This window comes from Ambystoma mexicanum, chromosome 4q (genome assembly GCF_040938575.1).
Source record: "Ambystoma mexicanum isolate Mex_15411 chromosome 4q, UKY_AmexF1_1, whole genome shotgun sequence".
Taxonomy (NCBI): domain Eukaryota; kingdom Metazoa; phylum Chordata; class Amphibia; order Caudata; family Ambystomatidae; genus Ambystoma; species Ambystoma mexicanum.
Genome location: NC_090928.1, coordinates 70,201,104 through 70,219,288, shown reverse-complemented (window position 1 = coordinate 70,219,288; position 18,185 = coordinate 70,201,104).

The following is an 18,185-nucleotide window of genomic DNA, read 5'->3' as shown; positions in this document are numbered from 1 at the left end:
ATCAAAGACAATTTACCATATTTCCAAGGACGATTTTATGTCCAAGACCAAGAACTGCAAAAGTAAATCATCACAAATGATCGCAATTCATTAGTGGAAGTACACCCAGGAATAGCCAAAACTCAGCCTAAGGTAAAACAAAACTACTGGTGGCCAACATGGCGAAATGACATCACCCAATTTATTGAAACCTGCGGTGTCTGTGCACAACACAAGTCTCAGAAACAGAACCCCGCTGGCTTACTCCATCCCCTAACATTACCGGCAGCACCTTGGCATACCCTGTCGATGGACTTCATCACTGATCTTCCACCCTGCAATGGATACAACACCATATTAGTCATTGTGGATTTATTCTCCAAAATGGCCCATTTCATCCCTCTAAAGGGATTCCTAACTGCGTCAACTCTCGCTTCTGTGTTCCTAGAGAAAATTGTTCGATTGCATGGATTTTCATCAATATTAGTATCTGATTGCGAAACGCAATTTGTTTCTGCCTTTTGGAGAAAGTGTTGTACGATTGCCAAAATCGATCTCCGGTTGTCCACAAGCCATCACCCTCAAACTGGTGTGCAAACTGAACGAACCAACCAAACTTTAGAGCAATATCTCAGGTGTATGTTGCAACAGTCCGAGGATTCTTGGAAAAATATACTCTGGATAGCTGAGTATGCATACAACAACTCAGTTCACACAAGCACAGGGCAAACTCCATTCTACACTGTGCACAGAAGACATCCAAGGACATCAGTATTTGATCCACCCGATACCCTGGAAATGCCAGCCATAACTAACTTGCATAAAACCGTCACTCAGGTTCTTAGGGAGGTGACACAGAGCATCTGACCAAGGCTAAGGAAAGACAAAAACTGTTTGCTAATCGACATCGGAAGGAAGCTCCCACCTAAAAGATTGGAGAAAAGGAGTGGTTAGTATCCACATATATTCCCCTGAAGGGGCCAAGAGCTTTCTACCCAAGATACATATGCCCCTATAATATAAAGTCCCTAATCAATGCTGTCACCATGAAATTGGAGTTACCATCTCACCTGAAAATTCACCCCGTATTTCATATCTCTCTCCTCAAACCAATGAAGTCAAATACATGGCTTAGTTCTCCGCCAGAGCCCGAAGTAATAGATGGAGAACCAGAATATGAAGTCAAATCCATCCTGGACTCCAAGGTGGTTTGATCAAAATTGTATTACCTAATTGACTGGAAAGGTTATGGACCTCAAAACCGAACTTGGGAACCCAGTGAACACATCCATGCTCTGCGTTTAATCAGACAGCTCCATCGCAATAATCCCACCAAACCAGGACCGGGAGGAGAACCACCCATGGGAGGGGCCTTGAGGGGGAGTGCTGTCATGGTCATGAAGTCAGGGGCACAGGCATGCAGGGGTCGCATGCACAGGAGGCCTGGGTGGACACTGTCCTGGCACCTTTGGCATCAGGCTCATGAACAGAAGTAAACAAGAACATCCATTTAACACCAAAAAAGCTTTTATTATGGACATAGCACTTCAGATGCATTAACCTTGAACATTCCATCCATTAAGCAGGATGCATTAACCTTGACCATTCCATCCATTAAGCAGCCCCAAGTGTATTCTTGGGTGTGGCTGCTAATGGATTGCCTTAGTACGTGCTCACGCTCTAGGAGTGGTAGGGTGTGGCTGGTAAGCCGGCCCTAATGGGCGTGCCCACGATCTCAGCTATATAAGCTGCCCCGATCCTCAAGACAGACGCTTCGCGTTATTATGAACTTGCAAGCAGCGTAACGCTCACTGTCGCCTGAGGTCAGACTTGCCTTTGAAGATCCTGCTTCCGGGACATCCTGCTTCCTGCCAGCATACTTAACAACTGGGGGAAGCTGTACTTACTTATACATCTCTTCGGCGAACCAAGTATTCATCTTTACACTTTCCGTAATGCCAAAATCTTCATCTTGGTACCGCAGCACAACACGCTCCATCGTCGAAAGCAGCGCCTGCAAGGAAAAACAGAAGACAAGGTTAGACAGTCAGTTTAAGGTTGCGCTTTGCCGTACTTCACGCTTTCCTTAAACCATCACTTACCTTCTGTCGAGCATTGCGGTAGCATCCATCTTCCATCCGGCCGCGTCGCGCGTCTCACAGCTGCATTGGGGCCGCATTTCCATCTAAGGGAAGAAAACAGAAGAGAGACATTATTGCGGGCATAAATAGGAGCAACATATAAAGACATTAAACAGAACGAACAGCATCACAAGAGCTCAAGAAAGACTTACCAATCATAAGGAGAAGCATAGTCGCAGCTGGACTGGACTAATCCTTATCAGGGATCTGTAAAGAAACTAGATCTCATTCGTCGCGCCCCTGCCAGAAGTAGCAGGACGGAGAGCTTATCTTCCATAATTCACAGGTGAGCTTTATGGGCTGGCGTATGCTCACAGAAACCGTACTTTGGGGTCAAGGGTTCGAGAGGTACAACAATCACAGTTTGGCGCACTCACACACTCTTATCTGCACGCAGGAGCAGTATCACCACGTATCACCGCTCACAACTTTTCTACTGAGGGAGAGGCCTTAAGGGGGTGATTCAAGTTCAGGAAGGGCTGCAACTGTGTCCCAACGCCTCCGCAGAGACCAGGTGAATGTAACAGTTGGTCCAACAAAAACCTACATTAACATATCAAGGCTAGGATGGCAAGTATGGACCAGCTTCAGATCTTCTCATGCATACTTACCAGTAGGGTTCCAACCTAAATAGTATCTATCTTTTGTCTGTACGGAAGCCTAGCCTGCCCAGCCAGACCTTTTCATTAAATAAACAGATAAGTACTAACTTGATAACATCATGCTGTTGGAGTAACCATTAACAATGTTTGTATGCAAACAGAACCAAAGAAGGCTAGATAAGAAATCTAGTCAAACAGCCGCTCTCCGTACATACCCTATACGGGTGGTATAGTTTAAACTTAGATTGAAATGTAAGTTCTCTTCTTCTTATGCATAAGTTCAATAAAGAAACACTTGAGCGAAAGTAGTAGTGAGAGTAATATGTTTATCAAAAACATATATTTCGAACAATGAAAAAAAGAGAGAGAAAATCACTAATTCTGTCTTAGTGAGGATACAGCTGCCACTTCTCATATTTTAAATAGACTTTGTGTACCAATGCATTTCGGAGCAAATAACTCCTTCATCAGGGTGAGTCTAATCTAATAACATAGAATTGGAATATATAACACATGACATATAAAATAACGTAAAAAATGGCGCAATATACAATCATAAATCACAATAGAAAAAGAAGGTAATAAATTAAAAATCACATACCAAAAAGTAGATGAGGGTTCAGGTCAAAGTAGAACATGTAATGAAATGAAGTAGACAAAACCAAGAGTCAATAGGTGCAAGTAACGGGGGGAGTATAACCATGTAAATGGAGGGAAAAACAATGTAAATGGACTCACGAGAAGTGTTTGGCCTCGTAGAAACAAAAATCTACAATCACAAGCAGATATGTGATCTGTTGTCGGTAACAGCAGCGTGCAGAGTGCAGCCAAATCGATAAAGCTGTAAGAAGCAAAAGTGTGTTTTAAGCGGAGTCAATGAGGCGCTGTAGCGCTGTGATTAGAAAGAGTCGTCTCCAATGATTACCTGGAAGACAATCAGGGTCTATGCCGGCCAGAAAAACGCCGTTCTGCATCGCTGTAAGCAAGCGTTGCTAATGGTAACGCTGCTATAAATACCCACGTGATCGCATCGCATCAGAAGAGCGGCGCGATGCGGCACATACTTTTGGGAGACTACATATGAGCTATGTAGGCATATTAGGAGCTAAAAATCCAATTATCAACACTCAGGTGAGATAAAAAGAAAAAATGAGTAAAAGAAAAAAGAATATACAAAAATAATAAACATAGAAAAAATACTGTAGAAAAGTAAACAACAGGGAAAGTAATAGAAACATAGAACTACACAGGCACCAAATGTGGTAGCCCATGTGAAGGTAAGGGATAGTGAACTAGCATCACAGCCGTGGTAGGTGGCACTAGAGGTGTCACCTTGGGTCCCAGACGGGTGTCCGGGAAAGGCTGCAAAGATGCATGTGCACAATGCGTGCAATTAATGTGTCAATTAAGGAAATTAGCAAGTGTTAACATAACGACTCTGAAGATCTGGAACACTACGTAAGTATTATCAATGCCTAAGGATACTGGCTTAACAATCAAACCATTATGTATAACATACAAAATCATCAATAACTAATACAAAGAACATTATGTAATGTCACATGAAATCAACATAGATGCATCACATTCAAAGATAACAATGATAATTGATTTCTTCATTTAGGCCATTGGGATACAGGCTCCCCAATCTGTCAATCCAATATGTCTCTCTTTGGTTAAGCCGAAGGCTCAAATCCTCATGTGGATTGACTTTGCTTAGCACTTCAAGAATCAAAAATCTGATTTGAGTCAAATTGTGGCGTTTCTCGTTCCAATGGCGAGCCACTGCCGAGTTGGGATTAAAGTTACGTATACAAGAGCGGTGTTCGTTCCAACGTACTTTAGCTGCTCTCATGGATTGGCCAACATAATATTTCCCACAGGGACACTTTATTCCATAAATGATATTCTCACTATCACAAGTGCCAAATGTCCTCAACAGAATCTTATTGCCTGTGCTGGAATGGTATATAGTGTTGCCTTTGATGACCAGGTTGCAATTAGTACAATGAAGACAAGGATATGTCCCTGTGCGTTGAGTACTGGGTTCTTTCAAGGGAGGTCGTGTGCGTACTAATTCATCGCGTAAATTCTTGCTTCTTTGATAAGCAAATACCGGTAATTGTTCAAACAGTTTCTGTACTCTAACATCATTCTTAAGGATATTCCAATGTTTCTTAATGGAATTCTTTATCTTGTTACTCTGAATGGAGAATCTTGAAACATATACCGGTGTTTGTCGCTCCCTCTTGGGTTTAGTGGTACCGGTAAGGAGTGTATCACGCTCAACAGTTTGTACTCTTTGAGATGCTGAGTTCAGTTCTTCCTCTGTGTAGCCACGGGCTAGGAATTTGTCTTTCATAGCTAGCTGTTGAATTAAGCATTCTTCAGGATCGCTCACTATTTTTTTCACTCGTAAAAGTTGGCTGTATGGTAAATTCTTCAGAAGGCTTGGTTGATGAAAACTTAGACGATGTAAAGGATTATTGCGATCGGTAGTTTTGCGAAATAAAGTGGTGTTGTAGCCAGTATCTTTCTTGGCAATACTAACATCAAGAAATGTGATTTGTTCTCTAGATATCTCGCTCGTAAATTGAATGCGTGGATCGATACTGTTAAGATATTCAAAAAAGACCATAAACATGTCATAAGTGCCCGTCCAAATTCCAAATATATCGTCGATATAGCGTAACCATAGGTGAATGTTCTGATTCCACTCTTGTTTTTTAAGTACATGCTCAGATTCAAATTTGTACATGAAGCAGTTAGCATATGATGGTGCCATTGTGGCACCCATCGATGTCCCTGAAGTTTGTAAAAAGAACCTATTGCGATATTGAAAATATGAATTCTCCGCAATGAATTGAAGAAGAGTCAAAATAAATTCTTTCTGTGCACGGATTGGTGGCGATTCTAGTAAAAGCCATTCAACGGATTCAATGCCTAGATCATGCGGAATGGATGTGTACAAACTCTTAACATCGATTGTAAACATGAAGTGCTCTTGATTAAATATTATGTCATTGAGTTTCTGTAGAAAATGCGAAGTATCTCTGTTGTAAGTGGAGGTTTTTTGTATCAGAGGTTGGAGAAAAAAGTCGATATAAACTCCGAGTGGTTGGTTAATGCTGTTCATACCAGCGACAATAGGTCTTCCTGGAGGTCTGACTTGATCTTTATGAATTTTAGGTAATGTGTAAAAGTTCGGAATCCTAGGGTGAGTATTAATAAGAAATTTACGAGTATGTTCATTTATCCAGTCAAGTTCGAATGCTTTATCCAGCAGGGTTTCCAAGTTTTGTTTAATGGACACAGTGGGGTCATGGTCCAAGGGTGCATAGACAGTACGATCTTGTAGTTGTCTCATACACTCAGCATCATAATCTGTGGTATTCATGATTACCAATGCTCCTCCTTTGTCCGCTGGGCGGATAGTTATCTCTTTGTCACAATATAGGTCCCGAATTGATTTCATTTCGTGTGGTTTCATGTTCTTGTATGGTGGGATTTTGTAACTAATACGTTCCAGATCCTTGGTAACCATTTTCTGAAAGATATCGATCGATGGAACTGAGATTGGTGGTATAAAACTACTCTTAGTTCGAAACTCTTGAAAGTTTGGGATATCGGTGGTGCTCTCATAAGGTTCAAGTTCCTCGAAGAATACCTTGAGTTTCAATTTTCTAATGAACTTGTAGAGTTCGATCTTGGAATTAAACAAGGTTGTACTATATGTGGGCACAAAGCTTAACCCTTTCTGAAGTGTATTAACTTCAGTTTTGCTCAATGCTCTCTGAGATATGTTGATAACTAGGTTTTCCTCAGTTGTAGTCGTGTTTGTGGCTTGTTTCTGAGGTTTCCTCCTCCCCCTACGGGTTCTTTTGGGCGCGCTCCTAAAAAAGCCGAGCTTGCGGGTGTTTGGATTGAAGGACTGACTGGGCGATTGTCGTCACCCGATGGTCGTTCCGTGTGTACGTCGGTGTCCCTTTGTGTTTCTGAATCAGAGCTAGATGTGGTGTCTGTTGGATATTTATATGGTTTCTTTGAGGCTACTGGTCCGTATTTTTCCATCCACGTATATACTTCTTCGTTAATATAGTCGTAGGTATCTCGTTTAAATTTTTTCACCTTTTTCTGTTCTAACTCAGTTTTATAATCTTCAAGTTTTGTGTTAATTTCTGTTAAGATAATATCATATTCTTCTTTCCCCAGTGACGTCGCAAGCTCTTTCTCTATTTCTTGGATCTCGGAGTTCAGAGAGATTAGATTTTTAGATAGTTCCTGGATGGTTAAAAGAATCAAGTCTAGGGAACACTTGTTCAGAATAGCCTCCCACTTGCGTACAAATTCTTTGCTTTCTTTACAAAGGGTAGGACGGAGTTGGATGCGTAAGCCTCTTGGGATACGTTGATTTTTAAAGTAGCGACCTAGTGTGATCGCATGAAGTTTTCGGTTGATTTCCTTGCGAATTAGATATTCTAGTTGTTTGATGCGTTTCGCCGGATCCTTAGTAGTAGTGGCATGTGTGCCTAAGGTCGTTTCGCTAATCAATTCGAGAATGGCAGCTGCTTCCTCAGTCGAAAACCCTAAGGTTTCTGCACATTTCGATGATAGACCTTCGATGTCTTCAAAGGACATGTTGTTTATGAAAAATATGAAAATTGAAAATACTAAAATAGATGTGATCACTGTGTGCCTCCACTTATGTGTGTCTCAAAAAAGGAGGAATAAGAAGCAAATAATGAAATAAAGTGGGCACCACACTCTGTATGCTAATATTAAGAACTCAAAAAAAATTGAGTCAAAAATAGGACCAAAGCTCAAATGGATGCTTACAGGAGCTGGCTGCAATAAGTCTGGAGACACCCTGACTCATGAATGCAAGAACCAAAGAAGGCTAGATAAGAAATCTAGTCAAACAGCCGCTCTCCGTACATACCCTATACGGGTGGTATAGTTTAAACTTAGATTGAAATGTAAGTTCTCTTCTTCTTATGCATAAGTTCAATAAAGAAACACTTGAGCGAAAGTAGTAGTGAGAGTAATATGTTTATCAAAAACATATATTTCGAACAATGAAAAAAAGAGAGAGAAAATCACTAATTCTGTCTTAGTGAGGATCAGCTGTATCCTCACTAAGACAGAATTAGTGATTTTCTCTCTCTTTTTTTCATTGTTCGAAATATATGTTTTTGATAAACATATTACTCTCACTACTACTTTCGCTCAAGTGTTTCTTTATTGAACTTATGCATAAGAAGAAGAGAACTTACATTTCAATCTAAGTTTAAACTATACCACCCGTATAGGGTATGTACGGAGAGCGGCTGTTTGACTAGATTTCTTATCTAGCCTTCTTTGGTTCTTGCATTCATGAGTCAGGGTGTCTCCAGACTTATTGCAGCCAGCTCCTGTAAGCATCCATTTGAGCTTTGGTCCTATTTTTGACTCAATTTTTTTTGAGTTCTTAATATTAGCATACAGAGTGTGGTGCCCACTTTATTTCATTATTTGTATGCAAACAGAATACATCATGTGTGTTGTGGGTCCTGTTTGAAAAGTATGTTATAACTGCTGGGTGTTTAGGCAGTGCCTGAAATGGGAGTTATTTACTGTGGGATCCCACCAGTTACAGGTGGGGGTAGTGGGACTGGAGTATTGTTCCCACCCCCCAAATAAACATTTGGCTCTCAGAAGATTGATCATGAAACCTTGAAAATAACAAAAGAAAGGAGCATTTCCTATTATGTTGCTGGCAAAGTATAAACGGTGCACATATGATAAACCTAAAAAAGGTTTATTGAAATATTTCTTGCAGTGTGCAATCAGAGGTTTATTTAACAGTCGGACAAGGGACAAATGCCAGTGGGGCACCCTTACTCGGCCTTTCTCCTCTCAAAGTCAGCCAAGGCTGCACAGGCCCTCCCAGTGAGGCCTTATCTTTTTAACGCGTCTCAGCAGCGGATTATTTAAAACAGGAAGTGATTAGTGATGGTAAAATGTAACTTCTTCAAATTATATAAGCTTTTAATAAGTTCTTTTTTGAACTGATGGGGTACAGACAAGCTCTGTGAAACAATGACTATCTAATGCATTTCATTTCACTTTGTGTTTGACTCTTTACGAGATTGTTTTGTTAGTTCTCATTAACTTGTATTCTGGAGATTGTAGGCTTCCATTCAGAATGCGAAAGTAAAGCTGCAATCAAATAATTTTGCCACCACTTTGCCCACTTCACATGACATGGGAAATTACCACATATGATTGCAGCTCTATTGGTAAAAGCAAGCGGATTCTACATTGTTAATTGTCGGAAAGACTTTTTTTAAAAAACACTTTATTTAGGTTATTCCAAAAGAATTACAACTTAGAACAGACAACCATAAATTAAACAATCAAAGCATAAGAAACTATAAAATGCAATAAACATAACAAGTCAACAACATTGTAAAGAAAACACTATAATCCTTAATTGACTATTCGTCATTAATTAACTATCTTAAATATAATTTTTACACCTAACCAACAAGAATACATAACAAAGACAACACAAACATCAACCCTCCCCTCCCACCCCCTACCACCTAAGGAAAATAAATAAATACATCTGACAGAGCATCAGGCATAAAACTCATTGAATTTACCCCACTGCACATCATAAATATCCTCTTTGTGAAGCCTACTCAATTTCAATTTCTCAAAACGAGAAAGTACTTGCAGTTGAACCACACAATCATCCACACACAGCTTTTTCCTAGTCTTCCAGACTCTCAGTATCAGACGGACAGCAACCAAGGAGACATTAGCAATCCAACACAACATCAGATATTCAAGATGTCTCACACTACACGAAGATTTCAAAATCACTGCTAATGGATTTCTAGAAAAAGCGATCTCACACACAATATCAACTCTGTCTAAGACATCATTCCAAAACCCCACTACCTTTTCACAATACCATAACATGTGTAGCAAAGTTCCCTTCTCTTTCAAACAACCCCAGCATCTATCCGTATCACAAAGTCCCAATTTAAACATCTTATCCGGCGTCCAATAAAGATGTTCTAAAGTCCTCTGATGAATAAAGCGCAAACTCAAATCAGCCTTTGCCCTAATTGGAACCTTCCACATATTCTCCCAATCTTTCAGCAGAATGACTGCCCAAGTGCATCAGACCATGCCCACCTCAATTTATCCCATGATACCAAGGACCGATCATCAGACGGAAAGAGTTTCAACAAACTAAACACCTTATGAGGCACAGCGGAGAGAAGATCACACCTCTTAGGTCTTTGCAACAAAGGCAGGTCAATCATCTGACTCCTCTTCAACATCAGAGCAGCCAATAAATTATACCTTCGCAACTCCCTCCGATGTAAACCAAATACAACCATCAAATCCTCAGAAAGATTTTTAACTTTTCCAGACACGCAGTGTAAAAGTGAAGAGAAAAGGTGATTTTGCCTATGTTTTGCTATATACTTTTCCAGTACTTGGTGGAAACAATTAAAATTGCCTCTAGGTGTCCTTTTGCAAAGAGGTACAAACAGGAGTGGTCCCCTCAATGCAATTTAGGATTCAAAACAAAATCTCAGGATTAGACTGACTTGTGTCTACCATAATACCTGTTTCACTCTCCCACTCCTCACCTGATGTTTCTGCTCTGGTTTCTGATGACATATCAACTGGCTTCTCTCTCCACGTGCTCAAGTTCCTCTTCTTCCTTACTGTCTTGCCCTTTTGTTTGAAGAGAAAAGGCCGGGCTCCTCCGGAGGCCACTTTGCCAGTTAGGCGATATGCCCGGCAGCAGGCACTCCGGAGAGCCCGCCCCAAACCAGGGAAAAGCTGTAGCAGAAAAACCCTGGGTAGTTGATGAGGCTTGCAGTAGTTCGTTCATAGGTATTCACAATACTGCTTGGAATACGATAGATGTTTTGAGTAGTTTTCACAGATAGTTCTTTGGAAAAAACAAATAATCCACTTGAGGGATTTACGTTATCCAGAATGCACCTGGGTCTGCCTTAGAATCCTTAGACCAGATGTCCGTGAGTATATCCCCGGACTGGAATGCGGCTCAGGAACGCACGTCTATAACCCAGTCAGCCTACCTGAGTTTAGACAGCTGGGAGCAGGCATGAGTGTGCCAAGCTGCTTCATGCCTTGAGAGACACAAGAAGTGGATGCCGTGCGCTTGGAGAGCAGCGCGGCGGCAACAAGAAAAACAAACACAAAAAGAAAAACAAACACTGTGAAGGCGCGTGTTTAAAACAGGAGCACAAGAAGGAAAATTCTGCAGGGGAGCACGGAAGAAAGGTCAGGGGAGAGCAGATTAGGAGTAACACAGTGCAGGAGCTACAACTAGCAGGATACAAGAGTAAACAGTTGCAAGAGAAAACAGTTGCAATGCGTCGGTTGCAACACCTGACTGCTAATTATAGCCTCTGTTTCCAACAAGGGCTATACCTCAATACTGGTTGGAAAGACTGAAGTGCACATCAGTCCTTCTTCCATTTCTTCCACCTTTCTCACAGGCTCCACATGCGTTTCATGACACAATATTAACCCAATTCTCTTTTTTATAAACTCGTTTCGACAATGATGTGGAAGCAAACAAATGAGTAAATATAAGAAGAAAGCAGAAAGACTTTGGAACTGGTACTGAAGAGCCTGTGATTTTGGAATGGATGAGTGGAAGGCAAGAGCAGATTTCTCATTTGAACAAATTGAGTATACCTGAGTATCAGTGGTGTAGCACACAATTTAAGGGCACCCCGCCATGCTGAGGGGGATTCCCCTGACCCCCTGCTTGGAAACAAATCACGGGTCTCGCCACTCTCTGGGCCAGCCTAGATTACGATACTTGCACAATACGCACAAACGTGTTGCTGCAGGGATATGCCACACAATGTACTAGGAGAAAGATATAAATGTGTTTTAATGCATTATACAGCACACTTTCTGAGAAAAAGCGGTGAAAAAGCCAAAGCGTTTGCAATTGCTTTGTAGGGTAACACCAATCCAAAAATCCAATAAATGTAAGTCACCAACAGTGCACAGGAACATTAATGCTTTAATTAATGTAATGCTCTGCTATTAAAAATGCCATGCCACAATGGAAACATGTCCAACTGACTGCAGAATGTAGACCAGTCTAGACACGTAATAACCTATTACAGTAAAGCATGCCAGGCCACATTTAGACATACTTAGACTGGTTGCACCAAAATGCCAGTCGAAGCAATAACACTTATCATGGTTATTATCACAGATGCCCAGAAAAATATACAATGCCACAGTAAGAAATGGCTAGACTGGAAGCACTCAAATGCCAGTCTATCCAGGTAAATACACTTAGCAGGACTGCTTTATCAGAGATGCCCAGTTAAAAAAGGTCAAGCCAAACTAATAAATGACTAGACTGGCTGCACCAAAATGCCTCTCTAGCCACTAATACCACATATAATGCCTGCTTAGCATGGACATGGATGACTATTAGGAGTTATCGCACAATTCCTGCCCCCAACACATCCCCTCTACCTCCCACGCCCTACCCCAACCCCCAGAATTAGCTCCTCTGCCCAGAATTATCTCCACGTCCCAATTCCTTGTGCCAGTGCTTACATATGAGGCACTTTGCCTCATAGGAACATACTGGGAGGACAAGGAAGAATGGGACGGGGGGTTACAATTACAATTAACTAAGCCAGGTAGTAACTCCATGTCCCGCAACCTCATCCCAGTACTTGTGTATTAGGCAAAGTGCCTCATACACAAATACTGGAATGAGGAAGAATAGAGTTATGAGTAATGAAGATTACCAATAAGTAATCAAGGCATTAAACACAAGCAGTCGCGCAACACTGCTGAGCTGACTGGGCTTTGGCCCTCCACCCTGTTTGGGCTATGTTGACTCGACCTGGCTGACCTACAGAGCCGTTGCCGGACAGAACAGGACACAGATGTTAAACAGCACATGGGTCTTGCTGTTAACAAAGGCCCACAATTACTAACGTAAAGCATTACAATGTTATTATCTGCATTCAAATGTTTAATTTTTTAGGCAATTGAAATCGTGATGTGGGTTTAGTACTTGCATACCAGGGGAGTGATTAGAAGGGTAGAGAGGGCACAGGAGACCACTCATTCTCATAGCAGTCCATAAGTGGGTGCTTTCAGGCATAAAGGAGAGAGTTAACTGCGTTTAACATTTAAGCTGCACTAGAATAGTCTCATTAGAATGTGTAAAGAGGTTAGATGCCATCACCCAAAAAAATGTGCCCCTCCCACCACCTGTGAAGTTAGCGTCTATTCCAACATTTGAAGGGTTAGTCCCCGCCCCAAAATGTAGATTTCGTTGCTACCCTGAAAACAAGCACACACACCATTCACCATACACACATGCACACCCAGTCACCCATACATTTAAGTGTGCACCCTTTCACCAACAGGCACACCGAGGCATCCACCCATACATGTAAGTGTTGTAAGGAAGGCATTGTATCAAACAGTGAAGACAGACACAAGTGATCGAAGTTCAAGGGTGTTTATTGAATGTCAATGGGTTGGTTGAACGCCTATCTAAGCCTAAATATATAAGGATGGGAGCAAGCTACGACCATCAAATAATAATAATGCAGTCCTAGTTGAGTCTCTGTCAAAATAAAAGGGCTGATACTAATAAACCTATTACCAATCCTTATTTATAAATTCAAAATGGTGTGGGGCAATAATGCATGCAAAAAGAAAGTGTTTATGAAATAATATTTTAGGTTAGTTGAGCAGTTGGCTTCCCTTTCCCATGTTTTCAGCACAGAGCAAAGCAGCACCATCGAGCTTCGCACACACTCTGGCTTCTCTGCCACGATGATACAGTTCAAAGCATAGTTATTAGGGCCTTCTTCCAAAACCTCTTTCCCAATAACAGTCTCTTAATGCAGAGGGCCAGTCGTAACAAGCAAGCACCAAAGTTCTTTTATTATCAGGATTTTCACATTTGCAAGTTCTCGCTTCCAGTGTTCATCATGGTACTCCCTCCTTCATGCTCGGACCCCTTTTTACCACAATGTTCACAATTGGTCTCTCCAATTCAGGCTTGGACCCCTTTTGCACAATATTCACATTTGGTCTCCCTCGTTCAGGCTCAGACCATGGATCTCCCTCATTCGGGTTCGGACCCCTTTTAGCACAATGTTCACACAATTGATCTCCCTTGATTGGGCTCGGTTCACGTAATCTCACTTTCTACATTTTCCTCTTGATATCAAAAATCAAAGACCTTTGAATGTGCAGTGGGGTTTTGCTTAAACCGTATAAGGACCACTTTGAGTCACTTTACACAATGTTTTTGTCAATCTTTTACTTTCCTTTCTGCCACTTCTTGCCTGAATACCTTACAGACCTTTGATTGAGCACCCTGGTGCCAGCCAGCTCTGTCACTGGTATTGCATCTTTTCTCCTTTAATGTTCAAACATTCATCAGCAATTAAGCTTCCCTCGCGTCTTTCATCACACGCGTTTCAATCTTCGTTCTTGCACTTTTTATACAATGTTGTCGCTTGCAACCTTGACTTCAACACAGACTGGTCTTGCATCAGTCTCCCCAACTCACCGGCTGTGTTGAGTTCTGGCGCTGCTTTGATCTTGGAGCCAAGGATGGTACCACAGTGGCTGGTGTTCCTCCCCGACTTGGTCAGCCATGCAGCGGGGTCCTGGGTATCTCGGACACACAATACAAGATTCTTCAGTCTGGTTTCCGGGCCTTACTCTTTCGAATCTGAAGGTTTCTGGAAAGTAACGCTTTCTCGCCGAAATGGTCAAGGGTATCTCCCTCCTGCGTACCCTTCTTCGGTCCTTGCCATCTTCCTTCCTTCGTTCAGCTGCCATCAGGAAAGTACTGTTCCTTCATGTTCTTTGCCTCACTCATAGTGTGCTCTCGTGCTCTGCCTTTTATCCATGTGGGGAAGTTTAATGTAAGTCAGGTGTGAGTGATTACCAGTTATTGTCTGACCTTGACTAACCATAGTAGTGGAACATGTCAGGTACAATGCTCGGGTGTGAGTCAGTTTTCTGCCAGAGCGGGCTGTCCATGTTTAAGTGTTCATGAAGGGAAAGGGGGAAAGGGGTGCGGGGTAGCGTTTCTAAATATCCCATAGGGTAGGATGGGGTAAAGGTCTTACAGGGAGGTGGATAATGCGTCTCGCCATCAGGTGTACCACTCCCAGAAGACTCCTCACCCAGGTGATCCTCCCGCACTAGTCCACCCCCAGGAACTGGATCCAAAAGCAATGGCCGTATCCTGGCCACCTGGATGACAGATCCCCGGGGAGTAGCGGCCAAAACACATTCTGGTTTCTCACATACCCCTCCCCTATGCGATGTGGATACACTTGGTCTTTTCCAAGGTCCTCCAATTTTAGGACCTTGGAGAAAACAAGGGAAAGATGTATCCAAAGCCTTTCACATATTCCATGGGTTTCTTTTCCTCCATTCTCATAGAGGCAGGGTGCTCCTATTTGTCTCCCGAATGTATCCACCAAACCGGGACCCGGGTGGTGATTTTGTCATTAGGTATTACTGAGGCTTTAATTGTACCTCTTGGTGAATGGTAGGTACTTGAGATTCTGTTTCCATCCACTCCCACACTGGAGATATTTGGGAGTAACAATTAAATTGCCACGATTTTGGTGCATGCATTCCCTTTGGGGTTTTGGAAGTTCTTGGAAGAGAGTAGAGAATGCAGGGAAATCCCTTCCCACAATTACTTCTTCGGGGAGCCCAGAAATAATGGCTGATGACACCAGCTGTGATTCTCCCCTACTGTAAATGTACAAAAGTATCTTGGGATAGACCTTGTTATCTCTGTGTACACATATGACTCTAAGTAGAGTCACATTCTCTAGGTCTGTTGTTGTAACCAAATCGGCCCTAATGGGGTCTGCTTGCTGTCTGAGTCAATTAGCACCTTTACTGGTCTTCCTTTCACCAGGGCTTTTTCATATGTAAAGTCAGTTGAAGACTGGCATAGACAAATGTGGACGGTTTCTAGATCTGCCTCTGTTTCTTCCCAGTCGTCACCTCTTAGGCACTCTGTTTCCACAGATTCTTGTTTTAGATTTTTAGGGCAATGTCGGGTCAAATGGCCTGTTTCTTCACATGAAAAACAAATAGGAGGTGACGGTTTAATTCCTTTAAGTTCCTCTCCTCTCTCCTTCTTTCAACTCTACCCTTTGGGTCCGATCTTCTGACTTCTATTCTCTCTTTCGGGATCCACTCTTTGGTTTAGAGAGCCTCCCCTTCTATCTAGTACCTGGGATTGGGAGCGATAAGGGGTTTTGTGATCTTTCCGCTCTTCGCTTCTGTGTACAGAGTGAAAGTGTTTTACTGCGTCTGAGTGGTTTTGGCCAGTCTCAATAGCCATGACTAGGGTGGGTCGGTTTAGCTGCAATACGGCTTTCTCTAAGAAGGGAGGCAAAGAATTTGTGAATTGTTCCAGAGTGATCATTTCTACCAATTCTTCCATGGTCCTGTTGTTAATCCAAAAGGATACTGTGTTCTTAATTTGTTCTGCCAATTCGAGAGGGATTTCACCGGGATTTAATCTAAAGGCCCTTAATTTCTGTTGTTAGAAGTTACAGGTGTGGCCTACCCTTTTAAGAAGCCCCTCTTTTAGGGATAAAAAGATAGCCCCCTGGGCAAGGTTAAGTAGTTGGTAGGTGGTCTGTAGTTTGCCTTTCAATAGGGGTCCCAAATAAAAATAAAATTGATTTTCTTCCCATCCCAATTGCTCAGCTAATCACTCGAAATTCAAAAGGTTATTCCCTAGGTCTTCGCCCTCCTAATAAGATTGTAGTATCCCTTGAGGCAGTAAGGGTCTTACCTGTAACTAACTCATTCTGTTAAGTTTTCTTGAAGTCGGGCTTTGGCCTGAATCTGATGGGTAGCTATTTGGGCCATGATGGCTTCAGGGTTAGCAATGTCTTCTGGGGGAGTAAGGGTTCCCTCTGTGATACTTTTTGAGTCTGAGAAAAAAAGGGTCTCAACGTCTTCTGACAGGGTCTCAAAGTTGTTAGACTCCTCCGGGCTTGATCAGGATGGAGGGGAGGATCTGGGTATTTGATCTCTTTGCCAGATGGACCAGGGACCGGAACTAGCCTGATACCAAAGAAGAAAGGTTCGTGCTAAAGGCGGATTCAGGGCGCTAGGTCTAATGAAGCTGAGTGAGGGTCTTTTTTTAATACTACTCGATCACATTGTTGGATGTTATAGTGGGAGATCGGAAGTGTGCCTAACAATACATGGGTTTTGAAAAAAAGATTTCTTTGACCAATTGGGACTTCAAGCTGGGAAAACAAGGCTTCTTTTAGAGTGGGGATTCTATCAGACTCAAGGAGTTCAATAATCCTATTTTCTCCTTCTGGTGGTATGACGATTACCAGCATGGATTTTCAATTTTTGTCAGTTGAACCATATCCCACTGCTGACACCACATATAAAGAAGGCATGGTATCAAACAGTGAAGACAGACACAAGTAATCACAGTTCTAGGGTGTTTATTGAACTTCAATCGGTTGGTTGAATGCCTATCTTGGCATATATCTAAGGATGGGAGCAAGCTACGACCATCAAATAATATTAACACAGTGCTAGTCGAGTTTCTGTTAAAATAAAAGGGCCTATACTAATAAACCTATTGCAAATCCTTACTTCTAAATACAAAATGGTGTGGGACAATAGTGTATGCAAAATGAAAAGTGTTTACGAAATAATATGCCAGGATAGTTGAGCAGTTGGCTTCCCTTCCCTGCATTTTCAGCACGGGGCAAGGCGGCACGTTCGAGCTTCACACACAGTCTGGCTTCGCTGCCGCGAGGATACAGTTCAAAGCATAGGTATCAGGGCCTTCTGCCAAAACCTCTTTCCCAATAACAGTCTCTTACTGCAGAGTGCCTGTTGTAACAAACAAGCACCAAAATTATTTTTTTATCAGGATTTTCACATTCCCAATTTCTTGTTTCCATTAGTCATCATGGGTCTCCCTCCTTCAGACTCAGATCCCTTTTAACCACAATGTTTACATTTGGTCTCCCTCGTTCGGGCTCAGACCATGGATCTCCCTCATTCGGGTTTGGACCCCTTTTAGCACAATGTTCACACAATTGATCGCCCTTGTTTGAGCTCGGATCTATTAATCTCACTTTCTACGTTTTCCTCTTGATATAAAAAATCGAAGACTTTCGAATGTGCGATGGGTTTTGCTTAAACTGTTGCAGGACCACTTCGATTCACTTCAAACAATGTTCTTGTCAATCTTTTAGTTATGTTTCTGCCATTTCTTGGCTGAATACCTTACAAAGACCTTCGACTGAACACCCGTGTGGTGCCAGAACACTCTGTCACTGCCCACAATGGCCCTTGCAATTATTTCAGAGTTCTTCTGAGAAATAAATGGCCGGAGGTGAGCTAG